General features: G+C 35.4%; 1 long non-coding RNA gene across 3 annotated transcripts in view; it reads right to left on the bottom strand.

Annotated features, from left to right (window-relative positions):
- Nucleotides 1–259: 259 nt before the first annotated feature.
- Nucleotides 260–15,086, bottom strand: part of LOC125180378 (uncharacterized) — a 91,412-nt gene continuing 76,585 nt past the window's right edge. For all 3 annotated transcript variants that reach the window (XR_010829518.1, XR_010829519.1, XR_007158885.2), the window contains 2 exons: nt 1,407–1,471; nt 260–971 (listed from right to left, as the gene is read on the bottom strand). This is a non-coding gene — a long non-coding RNA (uncharacterized lncRNA). The remainder of the gene's footprint in view (nt 972–1,406; nt 1,472–15,086) is intronic.

The following is a 15,086-nucleotide window of genomic DNA, read 5'->3' as shown; positions in this document are numbered from 1 at the left end:
TGCAGAGGCAGCTCCTCCTCCTTCATGTACAGGTGCACAAATTTAACCAATAGATTATTTCTTTCTAGGCTTAAACTTATTGATCAGATATCTGAAAAGAAAACCATGCCATAGGACTCTACTTACATAGGCTTCTTACCTCTGACATGTCTACCTGACTGTCCTGGTTCCAGTTAGGACAGAGTTAAGTAGCTCATATCAAACACTGAAAAGAAAACCATGCCATAGGACTCTACTTACATAGGCTTCTTACCTCTGACATGTCTACCTGACCCACCATAACATTTTAGCTACAAGTTTGGAAGGGGTTTATAATAGCTACCAATGCTGGCAGCAGCAATGCAGAACAGAATCAGAGCATTAAAATTCTGGAGTATTTTGGACTCTAAGTTTCAGAGTTTGACTGGCCATAATTATTTATATAAGATTAGAAATAAAATTTGTCCAACAAAAACTAATCCTAGCACTTCTATTTTTAATTTTGTCTTTTTTTTATTATTATAAAAGCAAGATCAAACAATAAAGTTCCGGTACCAGTTTTCCATTCTAATCAGAATCTTCCTCTTACAGTCTGTCTTTTACTCCTAATTTACTTTATTGATCAGGATAATTATTGCACTGCAGAGGAGTCTGACTCCTTGACAGAACATGTATCACCAAAGCTACACAAGTCTATGGTTTATGATCAACTAAGGGACTTTATTTAACTTATTCCAAGGTTGAAAAAGACATTGTGAGAAGGTCTTTTACATTTATTTTCATGAACACATTCTGGAATAAATTACTGCCATATCTATCTAATGCAGAAAGGGATTTTGGCTTGAAAACAGGTATTCAAAATTAATGTGAAGAAGCAAATTAACTACTTATTTTACATAATCTTTATTTCAGATTGGGTTTTAAAAAATCAGTGTTATAAAATGAGAATAAGCAGTGTTATAAGCTAGGGTTTCAATATTTACTGTCTTCACCTAAAAAAAAACAAACAAACAAAAAAATAAACTAAATAACCACACTTAAAAGAACATGACACTTATGATTCATTCAAGTGAAATACTATGTCTAACTCAGCCTACATGACATTGTGTATATATATATTGATCTTACAGCAAAAAAATCAAGTTGGTGCAAAGACCAGTATAATTACGTTTTGAGAGATTCAGTGCAATACGATATCCACAGTACTCCAAAAATCTTCAGACTAGTGCTGAGAGCAGTAGGTTTTGTTAAGAAAATATTAGAGAAATTAAGAAAATATTATGAAATATCAATTTAATAATAATTTTAAGTTATTAAAGTTACTGATTGTGTGAAAAAATACATAGAAACAGAAAACCTGAAAGACAGTACTGGGACAGTACAGTATCGGGGTCTAGTTTCATATTTCTGATTTGTAATATAAATACCTGTAACTCAAAAACTCCTTGTTCCATATGTACCAGGCATCCCATTTTGTTCACAATTATTTCACCTGTAAAAAATCAATGGTATAAATAGTCATTCTCATCAGCTGTGCATGGGAGAAATATTTGAGTTTTCATATACAGTTACACTTTTATAAAACAGTTTACTGAATTTGCATGTAATCAAAAATTACAAATTAATCTCTGTACTTGCTCTTTTCATGTGTTTCTTTTAGGGGTTCTTTCTTCTTCAGCATTTGTACTAGTTTGCATCACAAAGAAATGCATGTATGTAAAAAATACAGAGGTACCTTCCCCCCAGTTCTCCATTCCACTAGTGCTGTTGAAGACACATTTGCTAAATGGTAAATAATTTTATTCTTCCATATCAAATAGAAAAATAAAATAAAATAAAATAAAAATAAAAAAATCAAAATAAATATTTCATGTAGTATTTAAATAATCAACAGACTGACAGGAAAACTGAGTTATTAAGTGACCTCTTTCCCAAGGGATGTTTTTATCATAGCTGTTGCAATGTTTTAACTCCTAATTATGAAAAGAGAAAAACTTCTGAGAAGTGATTTGGCAAAGTGTCGGTCAAACTGCAGTTCTCACTGAAGAAATTTTGACCAAAACATTTGTACTCGGATGTTCATGGGTTTCAATCCCCTACTTGGGTAACTTGCCCATCTCACTATAAATAAATAAATAAAATATCAAAACAAAATATACTGATAACATTAAAATGTTCATGCAGACAGATTGTCTAACAAAGACTTGTGCTTCTAGCAGCAGGCACATGTACGCTATTTCATCCAGAGTGTGCCAATTATTTCATAACAATAAAATGAAACCTCCTAGGACTTGCAGACATCTATCAGGAGAGTGGCAGGTACAGTCAGTTGTGAAAATGTTTCCACTGGGGAATTCAGGTGCAGTATTCTGCCAACTTTCAAGATGTCCAAGAGCACTATGTAGAAAAAGAAACTCCATAAGAAGGCAGCTATGTGGTGGAAGGAAAGCTATAGTCATATGACAGTGTTCCTAAGCAAGCTGTCTGTGCTATCAGTATTGCTCAGCACTCAGCTGGCAATGGGAGCAGTGAGTTTGCTCATTAAGATTCCAATGCAGTGAGATATATTTCAGCTTTTTATGGCCAGCTAACAGCTGTTATGGTAGTGAGGTGTGAGTCATTTCTAGTTATACAAACACGGTATGTAAGATACAAAAATTCACCCAGCATAGCCTTCTGCAAAGAGCTCTCTGTTGAATTAGATAGGAGAACAAAAACTTCATGTGAAGACAACGCTCACACGGGCTTCCAGAAGGACAATTTAAGATGAAGTGGGTGATACCACCTGACAATGGTCAGACCAAGAAGCTGAGTGCCAGTTGCTTCTACAAATCCTCTGAGCAGCCATTATAACTTCCCCAGAGGCATATTTCAATGTGCTGTTGTTCCTGCTATCAGTTATGGGCAGAAGGTCATTTTGCACACCATGTTGCCACTTTGGTGAGTGAAACAGCCTCAAGGAAAGTTCTCCCATAGCAATCATTCAAAATTCATGAAAGCATTAAATATGGAATCAGACTAGCGCTAACTGAATCCACTAAAGCTTTCACTCAGGTTTGCCTATTTCCCTACTTATTGTCATATAGAGATTTTTTACACAGATGAGTTTCAGATCTTTCTTATTTCCCTATAAAAAGCTGGGGGGTGATGTGAGGGGTGGGGAAAGGGGAGGGGAGAAGGAGGGGGAGGGGGGGTCTGTTCTGCTTCTCTCCAGACAGCAACAACATTAGAACAAAATCTGTGGACACACAAATAAAAGAAACAGACAAAACTTCCATCTCTGAATATAAGTTTCCCTACAGAGATCCAATGAGAAAGAAGTCACTTTGTAACTCAGTACCTCAGTTTTCATGTCAGTATATTATTGTTTGCAATTTTCCTTAGAAATCACAAATAATACCTCACTGGACACCTACGAAGTCTCACTCTGAGCCACAGATTTGTTCAAACAACCTGTACCATGCTTTTGTACCATCAACAGGCCACCACAGCTTATACACTTTTTTAATCCTGCACAAACTGTGTAGCTAAAAAAGAAAAAAAAGAATAATAATAAAAAAAAAAAACAGTAACTTACATCTAATCCCTAGTTTTGCCTGGCTAGGATTTGACAGAAACAAACATGAAAAACTCAAAATTCAGTGAGCTCAGTAATGTGTTCCCCAAAAGAGCTCTGTCTTCAAAACATTTCTAAAGATATAGCTAGTTCACCCCACATTACAAGAGCCTGATCTCAGGTCAAGAGACACAGGAGTAACAGTTGTAAGACCATATTAATTAACTGCATTGCCATCACTGCCAGAAGTAATGTACAACATTGCAGTTATAAAACACTTTCCGTCTAGTAAGGGTACTTTCATTTTTGCATTCATTCCAGTACACTGCTTTCTTAACATTGCATTATCTTAGTTGGTACTTAGATGGTATTTCACATTCTTGACAGATACTTAAGCTCATCTATTAGAACACATTTCTGACTTGAATTTTATCCAATAATATTTCTATCCATCTAAGATTTTTGGATAAAGATTTTTGGATATGTTGCAATCATTCTAAATATATATATATATATATATAAAAGAATATCCAGGGCTCTCTAACTAACTTGAAGTGAAGATTTCTTCCTTGGAATTCTACTTAATGTAAATATAACCCTCAGGATTTCCTATTACCCAGATTAACTTTGAAGAATGTAATCAAGATATTGATTTATGAATCTCCTGCTAATGTAAGGCCAGCTGACAAAGTCCTATACAGACATATTTTTGAAGTGCTAAATGCCTGGACAGCTGTCCTCTATTGCCAGTTATCTTGCCAGGACACTTTTCCTATGGGGCAGACGTGAACAAACTGGTGAGAAAGGAGACATTATTCACTTCTGAGTTTATGAGTCTCAGTATATACACTTTTCATGTCATAAACCTCCAGAAGTACTTATAGAAACACATCAGTAATATGAAATTCAGCTAATTTCTAGTTTTATAGCGAGACTAAATATAATGTGATGCAAATGACATATTATATGGGTTGACTGAATCATGGAAACAGCTGCTCAAGACTCTCTAACTCATTGAAGAGCCATCTCTCTGGGAAATTGAGCACAGTGAAAAGAAGGCTGCCAAGAAATCAGGAACCAGGTCCCTGAATAGCGAGCTTCACAAAGAAACAGAGAGCCGTAGCAAGACTCTCCTGTCTCTTTGACAGCACCAGGCATCAGCATGCCATCAAAAGTGTGAAGCAAGCAGTGTCTCCCGAGAGCAGAGACACAAATCAGTATGTTCCCATCAAAACAAATTTCAGATTCAGAAAGTGTTTTATTTATGGAAGGTTTTCAATGGTTCTTCCTAAAGTACCAGACTATTAATAAATGTTCTAACTGTGCTTTCCGGGTTTTCAAAACAGCAACCCCCCCGGAAAGACTTTATTATTGTTATTTTCTTTTCTTCTGTTTTCATCCTGTCTTCCTGGATCTTGAAGGAACACCACTCTGTGTGAAATGATTCATAAATATTAATCAGATGAAATATATGGTGGAGGAGAGCACAGTTAATGATTGCTTAGAGAAGGATCTACTTTATGGGAAAAATAAACTATTTTATTATATTATTATTATAAGTTGTTAAAAGTATAATTAATTTTCATAAGTATTGTAGCAATAGTAAGTTAATGTCAAGATGTGCTGACTTCACAGATTTTTAATACAGAATAAAAAATAAATACTGGGAAAAACAGTATTCAATGTCAATATGTGTTTTTTGCTAAAAAAAAAAATTGTATATATATACAAATATATATATATAGTCTTATGAAAATACAATGATGACCCATAGTTAGGACAGCCCTGAAAGTATTCTTGGCTTTTTGCTGATGGAAGCATAGACATCTAACTAATTATATGACAAGTAATTTTCCCAGTTTGCTGCAAAACAAACAGTTAAATAGCTAGGCCCCCAAGAGTGCTTTATTACAGCACTCTGAGATATGAAAGTACTCCCATTAGGGACATAGAGTGCCTCCACAGTCTATGACTATCATATAGATATAATAATATTAATAATAAATTATTAAGACCCTTAGAGACTTGTTTCCTGTGTTATATAACTTAAGTTCCAAACATTGATGGCTAAGTTGAACAATCAAGGTGAGATAGCAGATACATTCCTTTGTCTCCATTTCAAATATGGGAGTAGAGAGAAATTAAGAGATTGGCCAATAGTTTCATCCCAACAGTTTAGAGTACAAGAGAAAAAGTTCAGTTTGAAGTTGTAATCTTGTTACTGACTGCAGGGACTATCACATAGTTCCACTACAAAGACAAGAATTAGATAGTTGATTACAGTCCTTTCTGGTGAAGAAAATCTTCACCAACATCCTGGAAAAGGCAAAACAGTATCTAAAAAAAGGAAGAGAACAGAACAGCAGAAGAAATATAAAATTATATTTTCAATTTACTTAGTAAGAGTGTGCTTTTGGAAATCTTGAGCAGTAGACAAAAAAAAAATGCTAAACAGCAGGAAATATTTTACCCAGTCTATGACTATTCTCACTCAAATTCTGGGCCATCAAGGCAGGTCACAGGTAAAATTAGAGAGCAAAGATTATCCACGTGCAGCTGCTGCAGCCCTGTGAAGGAGAAGCCTTTTTCGTTACTGTACATGGAAAACAATGCTTATTTACATTGCCACACACAATAACCCTGTTCCTACCGGGAAATTAAGCTGTAGAGAATATATACAATAGTGTACAGCTAGAAGAGAAAGAGCATGACACGTCAAACACCTAATTAGTAAGAGGTCTATTTCTAATGCTCCTCTCAGCAGTGAATAAAGATAAATGTGGGAAACATTTCTGTTTATAGATAGCATGGTAATCATTTCTAGACCAGAAATTAAGAAGCATTTCTGCAGCAATTTCTACCCAAAAATCATAATTTAAATGTTTCCTGACAGTAAATAGTGAAAGAAGGAAGAAGAGGGTACAATTTTAGGATATGTTTAAAGATTTAAAGTTTGACAGAAAGAGGAGAAAAGATGCAGAGGCAAAAGGAAAGAATGAAATGCATGGATGACTTTAAGGAAAAAATAACAAAACATTTGGCAGCTTGCTATGCTACTGTAAACAGATAAGTCCCAGGCATCCAGGCTGAAAATTCTGTTGCACTGCCACAGCACATGCTATCTACACTCATATTTTGATTTTCCACTGACACCAGACTCCATTTTTTTTTATTTCCCACAATTCATTTTAAAAGCCAAAATGTAATTCCTGTGCCATACACAATATTCTCAAAGTAAAGAGAGAATATTAGGGAAAGGTTCACAATTGATTTTTTTTTTTTTGCTTGTTTTCTAATTTAATGACTGTAAATCATGTTTTAGCAATTTCAGCATTGCAAAGTCATCTTATTAAACCTTCACTATCTGTGCTAAAATCTGATACATGATTAGACATGATGGGAGCACAAATTTAGCCAGTTCAAATAAGGTTAGCTCAGCTAAAATCAGTTAAATTCAAGTTCACAAGCTGTTCACCTGAACTTAGAATAGGATGACAGAATAGGGATAACTTTAGGATAGCATAGCATAGTATAAAAAAGAGTAGCATAGAATAAAGAAGAATAGCATAGAACAGAACAGAATAGAACAGAACAGTTGGAAGGGACCTGCAAAGATCATCTAGCCCAGCTGCTGACCGCTTCAGAGCTAACCAAAAGTTAAAGCATGTTACTGTGGGCATTCTCCAAATGTGTCTTGAACACTGACAGGCAGAGGGCATCAACCAGCTTGCTAGGAAGCCTGTACCAGTGTTTGACCACCCTCACGGTAAAGACATTTTCCTCATGTCCAGCCTGACCCTCCCCTGGCGCAGCTTTGTGCCGTTTCCATCCTGTCATTGGTGACCAGGAGCAGAGACTGGCACTCCCCCCCCAGGGAGCTGCAGAGAGCCAGAGAGCTACTTCCTTAGAATTTAGGAATTGAAAAAAAAAAATAGTTATATCTTACAGAAGCATGATTTTTTGCATTTTTTTTCCAGAAATTAAATACGGTGTGAAGCATTGAAACCGTTAGGCTATTTAGATCATCTCAATCTACAAGAATTTAAGGAGGTGAGCTCGTGATACCAAATTTATTCCACCAAACCTCACCAGAGTTGAATGCTTATCCATAAGCTGACCAGCAGCATTATTAACTAAACTGGATCTATAATATTTATTTATTCTTGGTATTTTGCCAAAAGAAATAAAAATGAATGGAAACAAACAAAAAAAAGGCACCTTTCCTTATTGAAACTTCCGAAGGAAATTGAATTAATAACAAGAGTTAAATCATCCCTGTGCAAAACAAGTACTTAAGAAAACACGTTGCAGAATTTCACAGTTCTGAAGAAATCTTTTATTTTTCCTAACACATTACAATATATTTATAAAACAAGTTATTTACAGAAGAAATCACCTCAAGCAAGAAAACTCCCACCATAATTTCAGGTTTAGCTTTAGATCTGCTCTTAACCAGTGACATATGGGAGCTCTGTGTACCATCTTTGAGTTCCAGTAGTACCAAAAAAAGATTCTATTTTTTGAGTTATTTTTCACTCAAATATGGCAATGCAAGACAGGAAAACCTATTATTAAATATGCACTTTTACTCTATGCACACGATATTTTGACACTGCAGCAAGGCAATGTCTTGCTATAGGGAAATGACAGTTGTCTTCCTCTGATGTGAATCAGCTCTATTTTGACCTTGCAGAATGATTTTTTTAAATTATTTATTTATTTTTTAACTAAGACCAAATGCCCTGAGGAAAATAAAGACATAGAAGTGTGTATGGACACAAGTCACACAAGTAGACTGCAATAGCTGCTCTGGCTTTTGTTTTCATGCTTCAGACCTTTACAAGGAGGAAAAAAAAAAAAAAAAAAGAAGAAGAAAGAAAAAAGAAAAAAGAAAAAAGCACTTTACAGAGTTAGTGTACCACATGAAGTCATTTCAGTTCATTGAATAATACCACTTTTTGCCTTTTTCTCAAAGTGATCTCTCATCACTCTGCATCATCCAGAGTACAATAAAGGTAAGATTATCCACATGAGTGGACTTCATTGTGTTCTAACCACACACATTTTAAAATCTCAACAACTTAGTTAACCATTTCATTGCAAAACCTGCAAGGGAAATAGTGTGTTCTTTGATCTATCTGGGTTAACACTGTACTCTCCCTAACCAAAGAATTTTCCTCCTTCAAACCAGGAGCTTGCAATGCAGTTTCCATAAAGAATGAAGCAATATAAGAAAGGGTTGCTGCATGACAGGGTGCCTTTAGAGTATGCCTTTATAATATGTTGACATTATCCTGTCTGACTCAGAAGTAAGCTCAATGTCCTACGGAACCCAGTCTACTAACACCCAAATGTACGTGTAGACATTCAGCAAAAGGATGCTCTACAACATTAAGAACAGCTAGCACTTTTATACTTTTTACACAGATTTTAGACCTTTGTAATTAATGAGCAAATAGAGCCAGCTTTTGTATCTTTTTTTGCTTATAATTAGATGACAAAGTAGTATTTATTACAGAGCCCCACTCAGAAAAACTTGTATTGATATAATCAAATTGAAATTAAGGTATCTACGACTGACTCAACTAATAATTGCCAGCACTGGAAGAATAGCAATCAAGGAAGCAGAAAAGAACAGGCCAGGAGGAAGTGTTCTCAGAAACCTGACCAGCTTGCTCGTTAGGTTTATAGTTCTTATTACCAACCATGTCAACACACAAGTTTGGCAGGGAAAGATAGGCGTGATGGTTAAGGATTTTAGCCATTTAATAGCAAGTTAGCATCTCAACACACTTGTCCTGCTGAAAGTGAGCAGAAGCTGACCTGTCATTCATTTGAAAGGCAAATTGCCTTTCAGTTACTGAACAGTGAAAACATTCACAAGGGCAGTGCTGCATAGTAGCTAAATGACAGAGCACAGTATTGATATCTTAGCTTGTTTCTAATTTTCACTTAAAGTTAAATTCATGAACTACTTTGTCCATTGTCTTTTTCACATGCATATATCCAGGAAGTGGTTCTTTCTTTCCCCAGGTTCCCCTGTAATTCATTTAAGCATTTTCTTACCCACAAGAGTGAGTAAGTAAGTAAGAGTATTGCTTAACTGAAACCATATAGTTTTCTCTATTTTTATTAAAATTCTCAGAAAATCATAAACAAACCTAGTTTAACATATAGCAGAATATGCATCCAAACACACCAAAGGCTGTCTTGCTTTTGCCAACATACTTTAGATTATGTGATTCCCTGTTTACCTGCTCTGATGGTGGCAAAGTATGTCTCCATACTCATTTCACTTCATCTTGATAAAATAACAAACTAATTCACAATATATTCTTTAGCTTTGTGTGATGGCCCTGTCAGTTCAAGGAGATCTGTCTGTTACATTTAACCAGATTTGCATGCAAAGAGGTGCTTTTAGACTCTGAAAGAGTTTTATGATCAGGTGACATGGTAATTCAAAGATGAACTAGGTTTTATATCTAGAACATCTAACAGTAATGGAAAGGAAGACAGGATCATACTCAAAAAGTGACTAGTACAAATTTGGTTAGATTCAAATAAACACATACTTATTTCCACTGTTATAAAACTGATCATTAAACATGTAGAAGTGGTGCCTAAATAATATACTATGTAATAATATGTAACATGTAGTATTTTTGTGTTATCTAATATTATGTTGTTAAATTCAAAAACACTAATATTTGTGTTGTTAATGTGCACTATATAATGTGTATGAAAAACATGAAAACATGTATATACATCAACATCTGAAAATAACTACTTTACAGACTGCTATTACAGTAAAAACTTTAAAAACTGCTAAAAAAAAACTCTTAAAACTACTATGAGTAAAGATTATCTCTAAAATGGTTGTGTATACAGTTTTCCTTTTGATGCCTGCAAACAAAATGTATAGCTTCAAAATCCAGCTGGGAAAACATTCAGATCACAGGGGAATATCTTCTTTCTGGAGTGACAACACTCTTTTGAAGTCATTCTGAGCAAAGAGCAATCAAATGTCATTGGGACAGAGAACAAGGACAGAGCCTGTGGACTGATGCTCAACAGGAGGTGTGATAGTAGAGGTTCCACTGAATGCTTCTCTGGAGAGTTCCATACTGTTTGTTAGATACTATTTTCTCAGAGAAAGTCTTGAGGTTTTTATTTTTTATTTAAAGCAAGCATCTTTTCTAAAATAAATACCAGAAGGAACATAGCGACCCTACTTTATTCCTGTGGCTAGTATGTATTAAATATATTTGAGACCTGAGGTTTGAACATCACGTAGGCTGCATTTATAAACTTTGCTTATTAGTAAAAATTAAAAATCACGTATAATTTTTATGTAGAAGGTAAATAATGTCTTTCAGGAGTAGAATAGCAGTGGTTACCTTATAATGGATTTTGGCCCCCAAAAAGTGATACAAATGACTATTTGCAGACCATCTGATCACCATGGTAAATTTTTCCATGCTTCCACAATATGGCAAGGTAAACCATCCTTATTTTAACCATAGTTTTTTCAAACTTACAAGACAAAACTTGTACTGAAAGCTTTCTACTGTCTGCTAGACCACAGACAGTCAATACATGATAGCCACCTCCTGCACAATATTCCCTCTTCAGGAACATCACATGGACTTCATAGAATCATAGAATGGCTTGGGTTGGAAGGGACCTTAAAGATCATCTAGGTCCAACCCTTCTACATAGGCAAGGATGGTACTGACTAGATCAGGTTACCCAGAGCCTCATCTAACTTGGCTTTAAACATCTCCAGAGATGGGGCATCCACAGCTTCCCAGGGCAACAAGTTCCGCTGCCTCACCACCCTCTGAGTGAAGAATTTCTTCCTAACCTCTAATCTAAATCTCCCCTCTTTTAGTTTAAAACCATTTCCCCATGTCCAATCACTATCTGCCCATGTAAAAAAGTTATTCTCTATCTTTTTTATAAGCCCCCTTTAAATACTGAAAGGCCGCATTGAGGTCACCCCAGAGCCTTCTCTTCTCCAAGCTGAACATCCTGAGCTTTCTCTGTCTTTCTTCATAGGAGAGGCATTCCAGTCCTCTGATAATTTTTGTAGCCTTCCTCAGTAGCATTCTACATATAAGAGAAGTCCTGACACCATTTCTTGAAAGATTCATTTCTGCAAAGAATAAGAGAGGACTCTGAGACAGACTGATAGCTGGTCTGTGCAATTCCACTGCAGACAGAAATTGTGTATATAGGCAGGGAATTAGGTGCACTTGTGCTTATAAATCTGTAGTGCTCAGAAAACAAAGTTTTTATTAAACCAGTACTCCCAAAAGGCATTTCCTCCTTCTTTTTGCAAACTCTCACTGCTCTGGTCTGTTATGTGAGAAAAATGAGGCAGTTCAAGCAAAACTTACATAGTGATTGAAAACAGAATGGCAAATATATACCTACAGATTGAAGAAGACTGTGCCAGACTCTGAGTTGGTAGTAACACCAGGCTCTTTAAAAAATGGAACTTTAGAAGGAAAAAAAAAAAAAATCCTATTAGTAAAGTGTTATTTACATAAAATAACTGTATCATGACCATTTTGAAAATTAGGAGAGTTAAGTAGATATAAGATTTGGTCCCAACAGAGCGTGGGTGAGGCTATTCACTATGTAGGATTTTCCAATTTACAGTTTGAAAAAAAAATAGAAAATTATCTCATGCATCTCCTCTTTTAGTGTCTTTCTGTATTCTGCTTTCATAGAAGATATCCCAGGTAGGCCACTTGACCTAGAGGGTGCAAACTCTGAAGACATCTATGCTGTAATGTATTAAAAATCCAGAACAAATTGATTTCTTCCTCATGCTAATGCCAATTGCATCTTTTCCATGTTCAGCCATAGATTTACTCAACAGTTTTGTAGAAAGGACAAGCTTCTCATTGCAGACGTATTTTTTTTACCTGGGGACCATTTTACTGGACACCAATTTCCAAATTCAAATGAACAAATTGCAGATCACCTGGTAGATTCATCATTCTTTCATTTCCTTCTGCACTAGTGTCTACTGATTTACTCAAGGTCTTTCTCTGTGCTAATAGCTGTGTCATGGTTATGTCTGTTCATAAAATTCAAATAATTTTATCCCACCTAAATGAGCTTTTAAACAATAATTAAATTTTGCTTTTTTCATTTCCTCCCAAACACCAGGAAACATAACAAAACATGACAAACACCACATATAGATCCACATGCTACCTTCTAATCCAGACTCTGAACTCCTGAATTATTTTGTTTTGATTCCCCCATTTTACTGTAACATTTAGGATTCACTTTACCAATGGTAGAACCAGGGTATCATCAGCTATCAGTAATTTCATCTAGTTTGTCACTGATTAATGATGATCTATCCAATAACCTCCAAATCCTATATCAGGAGCTAGCAGTACTTGAATTTGGAGTCCAGACCCTTAAAATTCTACAGTGTTCAGTCTTCTAATATAGATGACATATATATTCATATATATACATATATATTCATTTTGAAAACATGGAATTCACATCATGTTTTTGCAATGCCCATAGCAATTCTTTTTACCTAAGTAATAGTTTCTTTGCTGAGCTACCTGAACACTATTCAAACTCATGTTTCAAAATCTTTCACCTTTTAGTTATCTTCCTTCTTGCTGGCACCTGCTGGTTGCAAAGACGAAGTATTTAAACCCACTTCAGTTCTGATTCACACCTTAAGTGAATCACTGCTCCACTGGGATTTTTAATAGTTACATTATTCTGCTGAAGATATTTACCTCATTTATTTTACTAGTGACAACATACTTTGTTGAGAAATAATTTGGAGACAAGAAATCTGATGGATCTGCTTCATTGTCTGACTTTTTACTGGTCATTTTCAGGCTCCGCACAACAGAAGAGCTTTTAGATAGCTCCTACAAGCTGCTTTTAAAGATGCAAGGCCCAATGATTATGATTTTTTAAAAATGCTAAAAAAATAAGAGGTAGTAATGGTAAGGTCTTCTTTCCTTCTCAGATGAGTAAAAAGCAAACTTTTCTGTGTTTCACTGCCCAGAAGAAAATAATATGGACAGGGCTGTGGCTGATGTGGAAAGATTAGTAGAAATAGCCTATGTGGTGGCCATGCACAGTGGCTGCCATGTACAGAGTATGGAACAGCCCCTTTTGCTGAATCTGGAGAACTGCATTGACACAAATAGTGAAGCGGTGAGGCAGTCTGTCACATAAGTTGTCTCCAGAGAGAACAAGTACAGATTTTTATACCATGCCACTATCCACTTACATTTTAGAGAGACAATTTTGAAAATTATTTCCTTAGGCAATTCAAAAGAAAATTGTCTGATACCTTTGTCTGCAGATTGGCTTTTCTTAGTGACTTAAATCTAACTTTATGATCCTCAAAGGAAAAATACTAGTACATTAAAGTAAAAAAAAAAAGTACATAAAACACTAGTACATTAAAGAGAACCCTAAATATAGTCATAGTAGATGTTCTGTATATAGTAATACCAGAATTTAAGATGCAATTTCCTGTATACAATCGGAAGTTAAAATGGGTATTTTGAACTATTATAAAGAAATTCTCAAATTCTACCATAAATGACAGTCCCTTAGATAGTGTCCCCTTTGGTGAAGCATGATTCAGTAGCCTCCATTCTTATTCTGTACCACTGAGTAATTTGGGAAAATATACTACATTTGGAAAAGAAAAAAAAAAAAAAGTTTCTCCCGAAATAATTTTTTTATTGAGACATATCTATTTAGACATTCAGACTATACCTGAATTTACTCTAATTGAGACTACATTATAAGTGGAGCACAGGAAAATAGCAAAAGGACCAAAACATGTATATTACATAATTCTTAGGACTGTCACTTATCTATTAAAGACATACATACGCTGCAACAGAATGCATGACCTATTTTTGTAATATTATTTAAGAAACAGATGATAAAAGCTACTAGACATATATTACTATTTCTCTATCTTACTCTGTTCTTGGCTGCCACAAAATGAAATTTAGACAGCTTTGGAAAAAAGGGCTATGGTAAACATACACAGACTGGGAATGTAGTTTCCCTGGCAACAAAAAGCTCCGAGAATAACTCATTCCTTCAGGTTGCAATTCAGTTTATGAGCTTCCACATCTGCTTGCATAGGAATGAGACACCTGGGATTACATTTCTAGAGTGATGAGTGAGAAATTAAAGAACAATAGACATCACAAAGCTAATTTTGTGCTGTGATGAAAATGAGTCCTCTGATGTTCATTGTCATGGACCACCCAGAATATCTGAGGACACTAAGATTCATACCCTGATTAAGCATCCAGCATCTTACCTACTTACCTTGACAGAAGCCAAGAACTGTGAGAAAACCATAGAGGGTGAGAGGGTGCTCTCCTCCTTTGCACTAGCAAAGGTTAACGAAGTATTATTTTAAACAGAACATATGCTTTCCTTCCTGTTAAGGAAGGATACAAACCAGAGGAAGGAGGAAATATGGCAAGTCAGATGGTGATTAGGAGAGAGCAGGCACTTCTGTTTT

This window comes from Anser cygnoides, chromosome 2 (assembly GCF_040182565.1).
Source record: "Anser cygnoides isolate HZ-2024a breed goose chromosome 2, Taihu_goose_T2T_genome, whole genome shotgun sequence".
NCBI lineage: Eukaryota > Metazoa > Chordata > Aves > Anseriformes > Anatidae > Anser > Anser cygnoides.
The sequence above is the reverse complement of the archived record's forward strand: the minus strand, read 5'-3'. Positions and strand labels throughout refer to the sequence as shown.